General features: G+C 31.7%; 1 pseudogene; it reads left to right on the top strand.

The window, feature by feature from the left end:
* Positions 1–8,725: 8,725 nt before the first annotated feature.
* LOC118054909 (disease resistance protein RUN1-like) lies at positions 8,726–13,280 on the top strand (annotated as a pseudogene).
* Positions 13,281–16,258: the final 2,978 nt, after the last annotated feature.

Below are 16,258 nucleotides of genomic sequence, written 5' to 3'. Positions count from 1 at the left end.
AACAATATTAATTCAACAAATTATTAAATATTCATTATGGCAATACAACAATAAAATTATTCTAAGGTAAATTCAACATTAACAATATTAATTCAACAAATTAATCAATAATTATATATGGCAATACAACAATAAATTATATTCAATAAATTAAAAAAATATATAGACTAACAATTAAAATCAATGGAAATAATTAAATACAAATCATGCAATAATAAAGTAAAATTACTAATTATTCTAACATAGTCAATTACTAATTCTAAGTTAGATTCAACTTTAACAACAAACATCCAATAAATTAACTAATACCAATTATAACAACACAACAATAAAAAATATTCAAAAAATTCAAAAAAAAAAACCTACATCAAGAAAAGGAACGAAATATACATACCTTAATAACATGTCCAATTCAAACTTTATCTACATTACAAAAAAAACACCAAAACAACAAAATAACAAAAATAAAAACAACTACAACTAAAATAAAAGAAAATAAAATAAAATAGAAAAAACCACATACCTTTATTCAAATCTTGCAAGAGATTCAAGGTGAAAGCCTTGAAGGATTGAGAGCAAAAAACTGAAAATTACAGGGCAGCGGAGGAGAAGAAAAAATTAGGGGAAGCGGCGGGCGCTGGAAGTTATAGGTTATATGGCAGATTTACCGACGGATATTAAAAAAATATTATTATTTTTTTAAAATCCGTCGGTAACAGGTAAACAATTCGTCAGTAAGTTTTGAATTTCGCACCGAATTTTTTAATTGCGCTCCAAATTTTTCGTGGTATGTCGGTGATTCCGTCGGTAATCTGACACGGTCAGAGGTGCATTCAATTCACACCCTTTGGAATTCGCGCATTCCGTTGGTATTTTTGTCGGTAAAATTTGCCACCGACAACTTATCGACGGATAAATTTCGTCGGTATGGACGTCGATAAAGTCGTCGGTATGGATGTCGGTGATTGTGGCATTTCGGTGTAATTATTTTTGAATTCTCTGTGAGATGCCAGCGGACTTATGTCCGTCGGTATGGACATCGGTGATTGTGGCATTTCGGTGTAATTAATTTCAAACTCTCTGTGAGATGCCGACGGATTGCTGTCCGTTGGTATGGACGTTAGTGATTGTGGCATTTCGGTGTAATTATTTTCGAACTCTATGTGAGATGCCAACGGACTGCTGTCCGTCGATATGGACGTCGGTGATTGTTCAATGTACAAGAGGTGTTGTGTTTGTATTTTCTATTTTCCTTCCTGCAAAAAATTCAATGATAAACTATCCATCGCACAAAACAATAGCAACAGTGCTTAAACAATAAATATATATTTCATGTTTCAAAATATATCATCCATAATGTAAATTACATGAAGAAAAGGGTTTTACACAGGGCTTCGTTTTGATAGTTAGTCAGAATTATCTTCTTCATCATCATCAATTAAATAGTCATCACCTTCATCACAATCTTCAATATGGATATCATCTTCTTCATCGACATTTGCTTGTCCGCTAGAGCTCAAAACAACGTTCAACTCCTTTACGTCAACATCAACAAGACTATCATTGGAAACACGAAAATTTGAATTTTCTTCCAATTCAATCAAAGGAGCAACTCGATATGGTTCAACCAACTCACTAACTTGAAAGACTTCATCCCACACACTTGTTTCTTCGTTCTCATCCTGAACAACCTCGACACGACCCCGTGGTTTCGTTTTTAAAACGGACAACCAATAAACTCTTGATCGATCCTTTCTAAATGAAGGGGTGTATGTGTAATAAACTTGTTGACATTGCTTTGCGAAAACAAAGACATCGTTTATGTTGCGGAGTCTAGCTTTTGAGTTGATTTTGACCAGACCATGGTGCGTATCAACTCTGATTCCTCTGTCCGTCGTGTCATACCAATAGCATTTGAATAAAAACATTGTAATCTACCATAGTAGTCAACTTTTAACTCACTACTTGTGGATCCTTTAACACAAACACCGCAGTTGTATGTCTTTCTTCCTTGCCCGTATTCTTCAGTATGAAAAACATATCCATTCTTCAGGATGCACACTGTTAAAGCGTTTCCACGCTTCGCTGTCAGAAGGATGCACCATCAACCGCATCATGTGTTTGGTGCCATGTCATGTGCTCAGCAGTCCTTCGTGACATGAATAACCTCTGCAGTCTAAGTGTGATCGGGAAATATCTAAGTTTTTTATACACTACTAGAGTCTTTCCCCTGCCAGTTCTAGGTTTGTAACGCGAATGCCCGCATGTCATGCACTCGGTCATCACAGCATTTTCAAGGTAGTATAACATGCAGAAGTTAGGGCACATGTCAATTTTCTGGTATCCTAAACCAAGGGGTTTCATCATGGACTTCGCAGCATAGAAGTTCTCTTTGAGCTGTTCCTTTCATGTAAAATGCTTCTTGCCCAATCAATAATTTTGTCATACCCGACCTCACTCAGCCCGTGATCTGACTTGATGGTGAACACCTGTGCCACGGCCGATAATTTACTGTGGTTTGTGCAGCCATCCCATAATGGTTCGTCAGAATCTTTCAACAAATTAAAAAACCTAGCTGCCTCTGCATTAGGTTCTTCTTCTACGATTGGACATTGACTGACATTACCTTGATTCATTCTCATTGCATCCATAACCATGTTTCTGTAAGGATTAGTGTTGTCATTTGTCGCTTCATGCACGTTGCTACCACTAGAAGTTGACCCAACCACCGTTTCTCTCATTCTCCTATTACTAACAAATACCTCTCCATATGCATACCAACACTGGTAATCCTCCACAAACCCTTTATGTAGAAGATGCATCATTACAACATCTGGATGCAGATACTTTTTATTTTGACACTTCCTGCATGGACACCTAATACCACCTCCAGTAAAATTTCTGGGAATAGATGTTGCGAAATTAATAAAACCGTGAACCCCGTTACAATAATCCATCCTCCGCAATCCTTGGGGTGAATCTAGATACATCCATGAACGATCATCCATGACTTCTATCGAACCTCTATAAAATTATGATGACATCATGTATATATTAATTAACTAAGTTAGGTAACTAAACTTGTAAATATATTACTTTACCTCGAAATTATCCAACAAACCAATCACAACTTCTCATAAATATTAAATATTCATTATCATTGTTGCTACCCAATTTTTGACCCATGTTTTTGATATATTTTCAAAAAATCCAAAAATAGAGAAAAACAATGAAAACCCAAAAAAATATGTTTTTTAATATGTTCTTGTCATTTTAGCATTTTCAGTGTCGTCTAAAAAAAATTAAATTGTCAAAAAAAAAAAAAAGATTTTCGAACGCGTTCAACTTTTCACGCGTCATTTTTTAAATTATTGATTTTCCTCATTTGAGTCGACGTTGATATTGCTCGTTTTCAAAAAAATACAAAAAATAAGAAAAATCAAAATTTACAAAAATAAAGAAGTTGAGGGACCAAGTTGAAAAACCTAGCAATATTTCACCTATAAATACCAGTCTTCTCAACACATTTAAAGGAGCGGGAGCAATTTTGATACAGGGGTAATTTTGGCACTTTCAAAAGAAAAAAAACACAGAAACCCTAACCCTAAAATTTTTTTTCTTTCACACCAGCCACCCCCCGCTGGATTTTTTTTTTTTTTTTTGGCTCACTGACAGCTCCTCCTACAACCTCCGGCCAGCTGAAACAGAAGAAGAGGAAACCAAAATAATATGCAGAGATGAGCAGATCTGAAAATGAGAAGGGAGAGAAGCAGATCTAAACTAAAAATGGGTTAAAATCGACTGTTTGTTGGGTTTTCATGCTTTTATAGGTGACGGTGGGTGTCACCACCGATGAGGAAAGGAAGAAGGAGGGAAGCCGAACCAGATCCCTCTGTTTCCAGTTACTTGCGGTGGCGCGTGAACCCACGCGCTGCCAGTGTTGCTGCGGCGTTAGAAGGTCTTCAATGCAATTTCTGGAGTTTTAGGGACTATTTTGTAATTTTTAAATTAATTAATGTAATTTTTTATTTATTTGTTTTGAATTTGTATTTGTATTTGTATTTGTATTGTGGATGTAAAAGAAAAGAAACAAAAATAGTGAAAGTGTATGTGTGTGTTTATATTGTTTTATGAATGTTTTTATTTTTTTATGATAAAATTGCAAGGATTAAAGAATTTAATATTTTGATTGGATCACGGTCAAGATTTATTAATTTATATGTAAGTTGTATTTCTAATTTCCGATGAAAAGACAATTATTAAAACTTCTTTAACGCATAAAATTTGCGAAGCAGCTTACCTCAGGTAGGGTGCGTTAGGGGTGTTAATACCTTCCCTAATCACAACCACTTCTTTACCCACGATCTTTGACAGACCAGTACATTCGGTTTCCTAGTAGCCTTCAATAAATTACTAGGTGGCGACTCCAACGAACCAATTCAAGCAAACGTAACAAACGATAAAAATCGTCAGCCCGATGCCGCGCGGATTTTTAGACGTGCGACATTCATTTATCAATGTCCATACAAATTAATATATATATATATATATATAATATATATATATATATATATATATATATATATAATTAACAGAAATTACCACTCTGCAATACCATCGATAAAACTTAAAAAGGACCCATTAAGCAAGCTATTAATTTTTTTCAAAACATAACATGTAATTGGGTAATTCCACAAAGTTTTAACAATTTACAAACAAATACAATCTTACAAAATCTAAAACAAACCATAACAAGTATAAAATTATACATTAATAAACTACAAGTTTGTTTGAGAAATAACAATAAAACATGTACATCTACTAATAAAAATACATATACTAAAAAAACAATAAAATTGACATTTAAATGTTAAAATTTAAAAAGATAGAATTACTCACAAAAATTGATAAAATCCGTCAGTAAATCAAAACACGGATGTTGTGACCACAAAACTTCAAGAAATACAACTGCTGAGATGAGAGATTTTTGTTTGGGGGCGAGGGGGGGCTGGTTATTTGCAGATGGGGAGACTTAGGATTAGGAAGAAGAAGGAGAAATGGGGGAGGAGAGTGTCGGCAGGGTAGCCATATATTCACTTTTTCCGACGGACTCACCGACGGAATAACACCGTCGGTGAATCCGTCGCTAACTGTCACGGGGAATCGACACATCACCACACGAACCGCTTTTTTCAAATCCCTCGGTGATTCCGTCAGTATTTTTTGACGGTGCACTTGTCACGTCACACGTACGGATCTGGCATTCAAATCCGCCGGTGATTCTGTCGGTATTTTTTACGGTAAACCGGTCACGTCACCCGTACGGGTCCCAGGGTTTGAATCCATCGGTGATTCTGTCGGAAAAATCACCCGCCAAAACCTCCGCCTCAGGTACCCACCCTTTTTTCATTAATTCTGAACTTTTCGTCCGTAATTCGGTCGGTAATTACCGACAGTTATAAACCGTCAGTAATTACCGACCGAATTACGGACGAAAATATTCCGTCGGTAATTTCGACCGAAAAATACCGACAGAAATATTCCGTCGGGGATTCCGTTGGTATTTAGCGAATTTCTGGTATTGTCCTGAACTAAACAATAAAATATTGTATAACTCTTTTGGATGAATTGTTAACGGAGGGACTGTTTTGGGTCCCTGTTTGGCTAATTTTATTTGAATATATTATAACCATGTTTTTAAAATGAAAGGTAAAGAATTAAATTATAACATATATATATCACTAATTATTGACATACTCTTATTACAAACACACAATTTTATGTCACTTCATAATACCCATGTTTTCAACGCTTTACACTGCTTTAATAAATTGTTACAGTAATAGCACAGAGAGGAACGGTTCAAGAAAAAACAATAATGGAGTTGAAGCAAAATCTCTGTTTGATTTTTTCTTTTTTGTGTTTTCTGTACATTGGTCAACAATAGCTTGGAAGAGTTTGGTATCAGTAACACGTGGACCCAGTTGTTGTGGAAACTTTGCAGAGGATCTGCACTCTGCAGGAAGAAAAATGATTTTAATGGATGTACTGTACATCATTTGAATTTATTAAAAGTAACAAGATATATACCATTAGATGCTATTTTTCGATCTTAGAAGTAACATGATTTTTAATATACACCTTCTTTCAATGTTTTACACTGCTTTAGTCGTCAAAAAAAAAAAAAAAAAAACTATTAGATGCTATAAAACAAGATATATACAATTTAATTTGAGAGTGGAATAGATATTATATTTCAAAATATTTTTGAAATGTATTAAAATATTACTTTTTATAAAAAAATTATTTTAATATCATATATTAGAACAATAAAAAATAATAATAATTTAAAACAATAAAAAATTTCAAATCTTTTAAAAATATAATTTTACTAGACTCCAAAACACACCCATGCTTCCTCAGCAACCACCACAAAATTACTACTCTAAATTACAGCTAAATAATTTATTTTAGCTATTATTGCTTGCTCTTTGACAATTATTGCTTTGCTAATAATTTGCAAGAAACTTTCTCAATTTCCTTCTATTTTCTTTTTATCATGGAAACTTTAAGTAACATATGCGCCTACCACGGAATTACGGATAAGTAAATTTCAATGCGTAATTGTGTAGGTTTCAATTAAAAATGCTTTAATTTGAAAAATTATGTTAACAATAATATAAATTAATTTTTCTTCATAAAAAAGTAATTGGGTATTAATTTAGGCTATAAAAATAAAATAATAATAATAAAAAAAAAGAGTTCGAGGGTATTCATTTTATTATTTGTTAGGTAACTATATAATCTAATTTGTTGATGTGAAAAATAGCACAAAGTTTTTGGCATAGCTATCAGTGAGAAGCAAAAGCAGTAGCAGTCCATGAGTACCATCGCAATCCTATCGCTTCGCCGACATTCAAAGTGTGAAAGCATATTATTGTCATAAAGTTTTTCAAACTTCCAAATATAGAGAGATAAATAAATAAAAAGCGCAAAGGAAACAATACTAAAGGTCAGTTTTTCACTGTGTGAATATACAATAAAAGCTTGATTTCGTAAGGGAGATGAAATTGAGATATTATGGTTAAAATTTAGCTGAAAAATTCAGAAATTAAAATTTAAAATAAAATAAAATTTATTTTATTTTTTGAATTCGTATAAAATTGTTTTGGTCATTCTAGATGAAACGGAACGAAATTCTCAACCTTGGATGCAATATGCTTTTTAATTAAAGATATATTAAAATAATAAATTTTTTAAAAATTATTTTTTATTTTAGTACATTAAAAATAAAAATATTTAAAAATACTAATTTAATATTTTCTTAAAAAAATATTTAAAAAACACTTTTAATTTTTTTTTGAACTGTACTATTCCTTAAAAAAACTCAAAATCTAAATAACATCTACTACTTTCAGAATATCTGTAAGAGTATTGCAGCGAAGTCATAACTTTTTGCCTAATCAGTCTCTTTTGGAAATTTATACCATTTGATTTTGACAGTATCAGATTAAACAATTGCATGGAAATGGTCTTGTTAATTTACCGTGTGGAAAATCAATATTATTGTCCGGGAGGGAAGTAAGGTTTTTTTTTTAAAAAAAATTATTTAAAATATATTAAAATAATCTTTAAAATCAAAATAAAAAAAAATCTAAGACTAAAAATTAATCTAAATGTTTTTGAAAAATAGTTCAACCAAAGTACCAAATATGATCAATATCGATCACCTTTTATGTAAGATTACCTTTTATCTTTGACAATTATTGCATTGCTAATAATTTGCAAGAAAACATACTTTCTCAATTTCCTTTTATTTTTTTTATCATGTTAGTAGATAAATTATATATATAAAAAAATTATTTTTCTGATATATATATATATATATATGTATATATATAGCAATAACAAATTAAATAATAGCAACAAATAAATAGGAATTAGTTTGAATAAATGGTACCAGTTCCTATTATAATATATGTAGAGAAGAAGTTCAAAGAATAGAATGAAGTCAAATATCCTTACATAATGCTAGGTTTTAATCAAATATACAACTTTTTTGAATGAATTATTAACATAGAGGCTTATTTGATTTGAATATATTATTTGATTAGTCTATTTATAGGTTGACTCTACTATTCCTGCCTTGCATTGCCAGGAAATTTCACTAGGAATTTCTAGTAATTTAAACAGGAAATTTCATGGTGATAAACCTGGAATATGATTTTCAACTTTCGTAGGCGAGCACTAAAGTCCCAATATCAAGAATTTCTCTTCTTTTCCTTTTGTATTTTCTCATTTTCTTGGCATGCGCGCAGCTGCTTCATGGAAAAAAACGTTTCAGCTGTGGAAAATAAAGATAAATGTGGAAAAAAAAATCCCAATATCGACAAACATCCCAAATAAAGATATCTTTTCGTCCCTTATTATCGTGTGGATATTATTTCAGAAAATCAATTCAACCATACTCCAAAGAACACTTAGACTCCACCATGAAAGTTACCACTCTAAATTCCAGCTCAATAATTTATTCTTTGACAATTATTGCATTGCTAATAATTTACAAGGAACCATACTTTCTAACCGATACTCAATCGATCTGCACCTACCACGAAATTACCAATAAGAGTCTTGTTTGATATTTTTCCAACTTTTACTATTTTACTTCAAAGTTTCAATAATTGTTTTTTCATTACATATTCTTTCCAACGTGTAATAATTTGGAACCACTCGCAATAAATAAAGCCAGCAAAGGCAGATGTGTGTGTCTATATATACATGAACTGCTGATTCGATTTGAACACCCCATTTCTCCGATTCAATAACTTCACTTGCAAAACTTCTCTCTCCGATTGCTACAGTTTCATAGCTAACTCTTTGTTATACAGAGGTATATATATGGCTAACTCTTCTTTGCTTCTTTCTTGTTTTAATTTCATGTCTTTACCAATAACAATAATGTGAAAGCTTTGCTTGTTTCATGTTTAACTGCAGTTGCTGTTGTCTAATGCTCTCTCATTATTAAGCTTAAATTGCTGTATTATCTTCAATGATCACTTCACATGTATCAGCAATTGCTAATTGATTGTTCCTTAAATTCTGCAGCTGAAATGACAGAGCCAGAGTCTTCTCGTTCTAGACCAGAAGGGGCCTATGATGTCTTCCTGAGTTTTAGAGGAAAAGATACTCGCAAGACATTCGTGGATCATCTATATACTGCCTTAGTCCAAGTAGGAATCCACACTTTTCGAGATGATGATGAACTTCGTAGAGGAGAAGAAATCTCCGAGCATCTTCTCGAGGCAATTCGAGAATCAAAGATATCCATAGTTGTCTTCTCAAAAGGATATGCTTCTTCTAGATGGTGTCTAAATGAACTTGTAGAGATTCTTAAGTGCAAAAACAGGAAAACCGGTCAGATTGTTCTTCCTATATTCTATGACATTGATCCTTCATATGTGAGAAAACAGAATGGCAGTTTTGCAGAAGCATTTGTTAAACATGAAGAGCGTTTTGAAGAGAAGTTGGTGAAGGAGTGGAGAAAAGCTCTTGAGGATGCCGGAAACCTATCTGGATGGAGTCTCAATGATATGGCAAATGGGTATTCCTTCTCTCTCTAAGATTCACTTGCACACGTTTATGGAGTAATTTTACATTACATTTTTCAATGTGAAGTAATAAAAGATTTCTTTTTAGCATACTTAATTGACTTGCTTTTTTTCTGTGAGCAGGCATGAAGCAAAATTTATCAAAGGGATTATCAAGGATGTGTTGAATAAATTACATCGCGAGTGCTTATATGTTCCTGAGCACCTGGTAGGTATGGATCTTGCTCACGATATTTATGACTTTGTAAGTACTGCAACAGATGATGTACGCATTGTGGGCATACATGGGATGCCAGTAATAGGAAAGACAACTATAGCAAAAGTTGTATTTAATCAACTCTGCAATGGATTCGAGGGAAGCTGTTTTCTTTCGAATATCAATGAAACATCAAAACAATTTAATGGTCTGGCTCTTTTACAAAAGCAACTTCTTCATGATATTTTAAAACAAGATGCTGCGAACATCAATTGTGATGATAAAGGAAAGGTTCTGATCAAAGAGCGACTTTGTCGTAAAAGAGTTCTTGTTGTTGCTGATGATGTTGCTCATCAGGACCAGCTAAAAGCTTTGATGGGAGATCGAAGTTGGTTTGGTCCCGGAAGTAGAGTAATTATTACAACTAGAGATTCAAATCTTCTTCGTGAAGCAGATCAAACATATCAGATCAAAGAATTGAAACCAGATGAGTCCCTTCAGCTTTTCAGCAGGCATGCCTTTAAGGACACCAAGCCAGCAGAAGATTACATTGAGCTTTCGCAGAAAGCCGTTGGTTACTGTGGAGGACTTCCTTTAGCTCTTCAGGTTATAGGAGCTCTTCTGTACGGGAAAAACAGAGGTGAATGGGAAAGTGAAATTGACAACTTGAGCAGAATTCCAAACCAAGATATTCAAGGAAAGCTTCTAATAAGTTATCACGCACTTGATGGTGAACTACAAAGAGCATTCCTTGATATTGCATGCTTCTTTATTGGTATAGAGAAAGAATACGTCGCAAAAGTGCTAGGAGCCCGTTGCCGTCTCAATCCAGAAGTTGTTTTGAAAACTCTCCGTGAAAGGTCTCTGATTCAATTTCAGCAGTTACGTGGAAGGATGGTAACCATGCATGATCTATTACGAGACATGGGAAGGGAGGTCGTCTGTAAAGCGTCTCCCTTGCATCCTGGAAAAAGGACCAGAATTTGGAATAAAGACGATGCATGGAATGTACTTGACCACCAGAAGGTAAGAGCTCAAGCGTATTTTCTAGTCAAACTTATTACAAATAATTGTATTAAAGTTGTATTGGTTTTTTTTAGGGTACGGATGTTGTAGAGGGTCTTGCACTGGATGTCAAAGCATCAGCAGCTAAATCACTTGGCACAGGATCATTTGCAGAAATGAAATACTTAAATTTACTCCAAATCAATGGAGTACATCTCACCGGATCCTTCAAACTGATTTCTAAAGAGTTGATGTGGATTTGTTGGCATGAATGTCCTTTGAAAGGTTTTCCATCTGATTTTACCTTGGACAATTTAGTTGTTCTTGATATGCAGTATAGTAACCTCAAAGAATTATGGGAGGGAAAAAAGGTACGAAACATGCTACAATCCTCAAAATTTTTCCAGTATGTAATTTATATTTACACGTTATGACTTTCTATGATTAATTTTCATTATTTTTCTCTCTATTATAACAGATTCTTGACAAACTTAAAATCCTTGATCTCAGTCATTCTCAGCAACTTATTAAAACACCAGATTTGTACAGTTCAAGTCTAGAGAAACTAATTCTAAAAGGTTGCTCAAGTTTAGTTGAGATGCATCAATCAATTGAAAATTTGACGAGCCTCGTTTTCTTGAATCTAGAGGGATGTTGGAGGTTGAAGAATCTCCCTGAAAGCATTGGCAATCTAAAGTCTCTTGAAACTCGGAATATTTCTGGGTGTTCACAACTTGAGAAATTACCGGAACGCATGGGTGATATGGAATCCTTAACCGAGCTACTAGTTGATGGGATTGAAAATGAGCAATTTCTCTCTTCAATTGGACAATTAAAGCATGTCATAAGGTTATCATTGTGTGGATACAGTTCGACTCCACCAAGTTCTTCTTTGATTTCAACAGGTGTTTTGAATTGGAAACGTTGGCTGCCAACATCTTTCATTGAATGTATATCAGTGAAACGTCTTGAGCTTTCTAATGGTGGTTTGACTGATCGCACAACTAACTGTGTTGATTTTAGTGGTTTGTCCGCTTTAGAATTTTTAGATCTAGAAGGAAACAAATTCTCCAGCCTGCCTTCTGGGATCGAATTCCTTCCCAAGCTACGGTTCTTGTCTGTTCGGGAATGAAAATATCTTGTATCAATCCCAGATCTTCCCTCAAGTTTAGACTGGTTGGATGCATGTGATCGCAGGAAAATCAGATTCATTTGAAGAGTTAGAAGTGGGAAGAGATACAGTGATGCCTTCACCACCGCCATATCATCTGCTTCCTACACCTAAGCAATGGAGTGACTTTTTATTTCCGAAGCTGCAAGGACATAGCCTCGATTTAAGTCTTATGGGTAAGAACAAATATTTCATTTAGTTATTTTTATTATATTATATTTAATTTATGAGATTAAATATTATCTTTAATGATTTTATTATTATTATTTAATCTAAAAAATTAAATATCATATTTAATAAAAAACAAATTTTAGATATTTAAGGCTTTTTGGTAAGAATAGACATTTCCTTTGGTTATTTCGATTCTATTCTATTTAATTTAAGAGATTAAATATCATCTTTAATTCTTACATTTTTCTTATTTAATCTAAAAAATTAAATATTATCTTTAACAAAAAAAAAAATTAAAAAATTTAGAGTTGGCTTGGTTTTATTTCTTTTCTTGATTTTATAATAATATTTTTTTTATTTTAAAAAAATAAATATTATCTTTAACAATTAGATCTATCGAATATCACTTAAAAAATAAATTATCATCTTTAATAAAACAAATATTAAATATTTAAGGCTTTTTGGTAAGAATACATATTTCCTTTAGTTATTTTTATTTTATTCTATTTAATTTATGAGATTAAATTTTATCTTTAATTATTTTATTTTTCTTATTTAATCTAAAAAATTAAATATTATCTTTAACAAAAATGAAAACGATGTGATATTAACCTTTTTTATTATTATTATAAAGTAAGTTTATTAATTAAAAGTGAGATGGGATTTGTTTGTAATAACAAAATGCATATACAATCATGCATGTTTAACTTTCTTTCCAAACTTGAAAGTTAAATTGAATTTGATGGTTTTTCAGGGAATCACAAGTTTTAAATGGATGTGAGAGCACAAGATCATTTTACGGAGAGATGTTTAAAGTTACTCCAAATCAGTATGGTATTTTTGTCTGATAAATTGATATGTATTTGAAGTTCATTTTCCAAACTTGAAAGTTCCATTGGATGTTCTTTGAAATCTTTTCCAACCTATTTGAAATTGGACAACCTAGTTGTTATTATCCATGATGTAATTTATATTTTCAAGTTACAACTTTTGATGAATATTGTTGTATTTTTTTTTCTCACTTCTTTGATGTATTCTCCAAAAGATGAAAATCATTGATCTTAGTTAGAAAAAATTGGTTTTCTAGGAAGAGATTATTGGTTGAGATAGCATTTGAGTTGGTTCTTCATCGTTTAATGTTAAGATTTAAAATAATTGATGAAAACTGACCATACATGAAATTTTTTGAAAACATCTTTAATTAGTCTATTAAGTAAAGTCTTGTTAGTTTTGGCTATAAGATCTTGGTATGCATTATTGCATGGTTTTTAGTACTTTTTGGCTTTTCTTTTCTTATATATACAACTTTTGTTTTTCTAGCTAGTTTGTCATTAGTTTTATGGCACTAACACCAATTAATAATAAATCTTGGACTATTATTAAATAAAGAAAAAACATAAACATTCTTAAAACACCAAAACTTGCATAGTTCAAACCTAGAGCTATGACAATAATCTAATTTAGAAAATAATTAATTTTTCTTTGTAGTCTTAGAAAATAGTATTTAATCCTTATGTTTTCATATTCATCTATGATTTAATCTTTTACATCCATTTCATCTTCTTATTATTTTAATCCTAAAAAAGCTAAAAAAATTATATCATAAATACCAATTCAAAATAAACAAAATGTTTTAAGAATCTTTAGGTATTGCCTCTCTTTCTTTAAAAGACATTAACAACATATTTAATCAACTTAAATTTTCATGGCCTTACCACACTATGATAATCATTTAAAAATAGAATTTCAAAAAAATCAATCTCATAAACAAAAAAATACATTGCGAAGAAAAATTTAAAATAAACTAAATGATTAAAAAAAGTTCAATCAAACATATTTTGTAAAACAATATTCTGAAAATAAAATATTGGGTCGACACAAACATTATAGAATAACCTATCAAATCTACGACTCGGGTTATAGATTCTTGTAACCCGTCACCCGGTCTCTTGGCCGGATCAACTCTTAAATCAGGTTTAATAACTATAATAAAAACCACAAATGCATATGTTCATGGTCTATAGTGTTTTAAATCTAGTTGATTTTTGTTGCTATGTTACATCATTCCTTGAAATCTTAAAAAATAGTATTTAATCCTTATGTTATTATATTATCTCTAATTTAATTTTTAAAATTTTTAAAAAATACTTTTAAAACATAAAAATAAATAGAATTTTACTGAACTGAGTTAAAAAAATATATAAAAACTACTTTACAAAAACTGCATTTCAAACTCAATTATTTAATAAATCCCACAATATAAAACACAATTTAATATATTACCAAATAACTAACTATATTTTTTACACCACCAACACAAAAACTAAACCTAAACAAAGGCATCCTGAGTACGAGAGTGGGAATGAGAGAGAGATAAAAGTTTGTTTCTATCTAAGAAAGCATGAAGGTCCCACTAATGCACGTTCTCCACAAACGAACCCCAATTTCGCCACCACAGCTCATTCCAGCAAAAAGGAATTGAATTCAAAGCAACAAATCATTAAATACGTGGGTTGGTAATGACTTTGGCAAAAAGAAACAAATAAAAGTTTTTTAATGATTTTGGCAAAGTGTTTGATAAAATTCCTTGACTGGAAAAAAAAAAGAAATATTTTTTTAATTTTTTTTAAGTACTCTTACACATAGTTATTAAACCTGGCCCGGCCCGGTGGCTGGACCGGTTCGGGTTTAATAAAAAACCGGCTGTGGCAACAGCCCGGCCAGACCCGGGTGACCCGGGCAAACCCGGACGAGACCCGGGTTTTTTTTTTTTTTTTTTTTAAATGTGGGATAAAAAAAAAATTTGGTTTAAATATTTCAACTTAAAGGGATAACATAGTATCTTTTCAATGTGGGATTTGAAGCCCTTTCATAAATATACTCTATGTTCCCATGAAAAAAGTTATGTTTTTTCAATATGGGATTTGAAACCCATTAGTATATATACTCTATGTTTCCAAGGAAAAAATCATGTTTTTTCAATGTGGGATTTGAAGCCCTTTCATATATATACTCTATGTTCCCATGAAAAAAGTTATGTTTTTTCAATATGGGATTTGAAACCCATTAGTATATATACTCTATGTTTCCAAGGAAAAAATCATGTTTTTTTAATGTGGGATATAAAACCTTTTGGTTTAAATACTTCAACTTAAAGGGATAACATAGTATCTTTTCAATGTGGATTTGAAGCCCTTTCATATATATACTCTATGTTCCCATGAAAAAAATTATGTTTTTTCAATGTGGGATTTGAAAACCCATTAGTATATATACTCTATGTTTCCAAGGAAAAAATCATGTTTTTTCAATGTGGGATATAAAATCTTTTTGGTTAAAATACTTCAACTTAAAGGGATAACATAGTATCTTTTCAATGTGGGATTTGAAGCCCTTTCATATATATACTCTATGTTCCCATGAAAAAAGTTATGTTTTTTCAATGTGGGATTTGAAACCCATTAGTATATATACTCTATGTTCCCAAGGAAAAAATCATGTTTTTTTAATGTGGGATATAAAACCTTTTGGTTTAAATACTTCAACTTAAAGGGATAACATAGTATCTTTTCAATGTGGGATTTGAAGCCCTTTCATATATATACTCTATGTTCCCATGAAAAAAAGTTATGTTTTTTCAATATGGGATTTGAAACCCATTAGTATATATACTCTATGTTCCCAAGAAAAAAAATCATGTTTTTTCAATGTGGGATAGAAAACCTTTTGGTTTAAATACTTCAACTTAAAGGGATAACATAGTATCTTTTCAATGTGGGATTTGAAGTCCTTTCATATATATACTCTATGTTCCCATGAAAAAAGTTATGTTTTTTCAATGTAGGATAAAAAACTTTTTTAATTTAAATACTTCAACTTAAAAAGCTTAACATAATATCTTTTTAATGTGGGATAAAAAAACTTTTTAAAAATATTATTTTAAACTTCATTATTTATAATATGTATAATCTATATTTACATGAATTTTTTCATATGAAATATTAATTTTTTTTTAATTATTACGGGTTAATCCGGGTCAACCCGGGTTGACCCATGAAACCAGAGACCCGGCCCCTTGGCCGGGTCAACCCCCGGGCCGGGTTTAAT

Source organism: Populus alba, chromosome 19 (assembly GCF_005239225.2).
Source record: "Populus alba chromosome 19, ASM523922v2, whole genome shotgun sequence".
In the NCBI taxonomy this organism is placed as follows: Eukaryota; Viridiplantae; Streptophyta; class Magnoliopsida; order Malpighiales; family Salicaceae; genus Populus; species Populus alba.
Note: the sequence above shows the minus strand (reverse complement) of the source record. Positions and strands in the feature narration are given on the sequence as shown.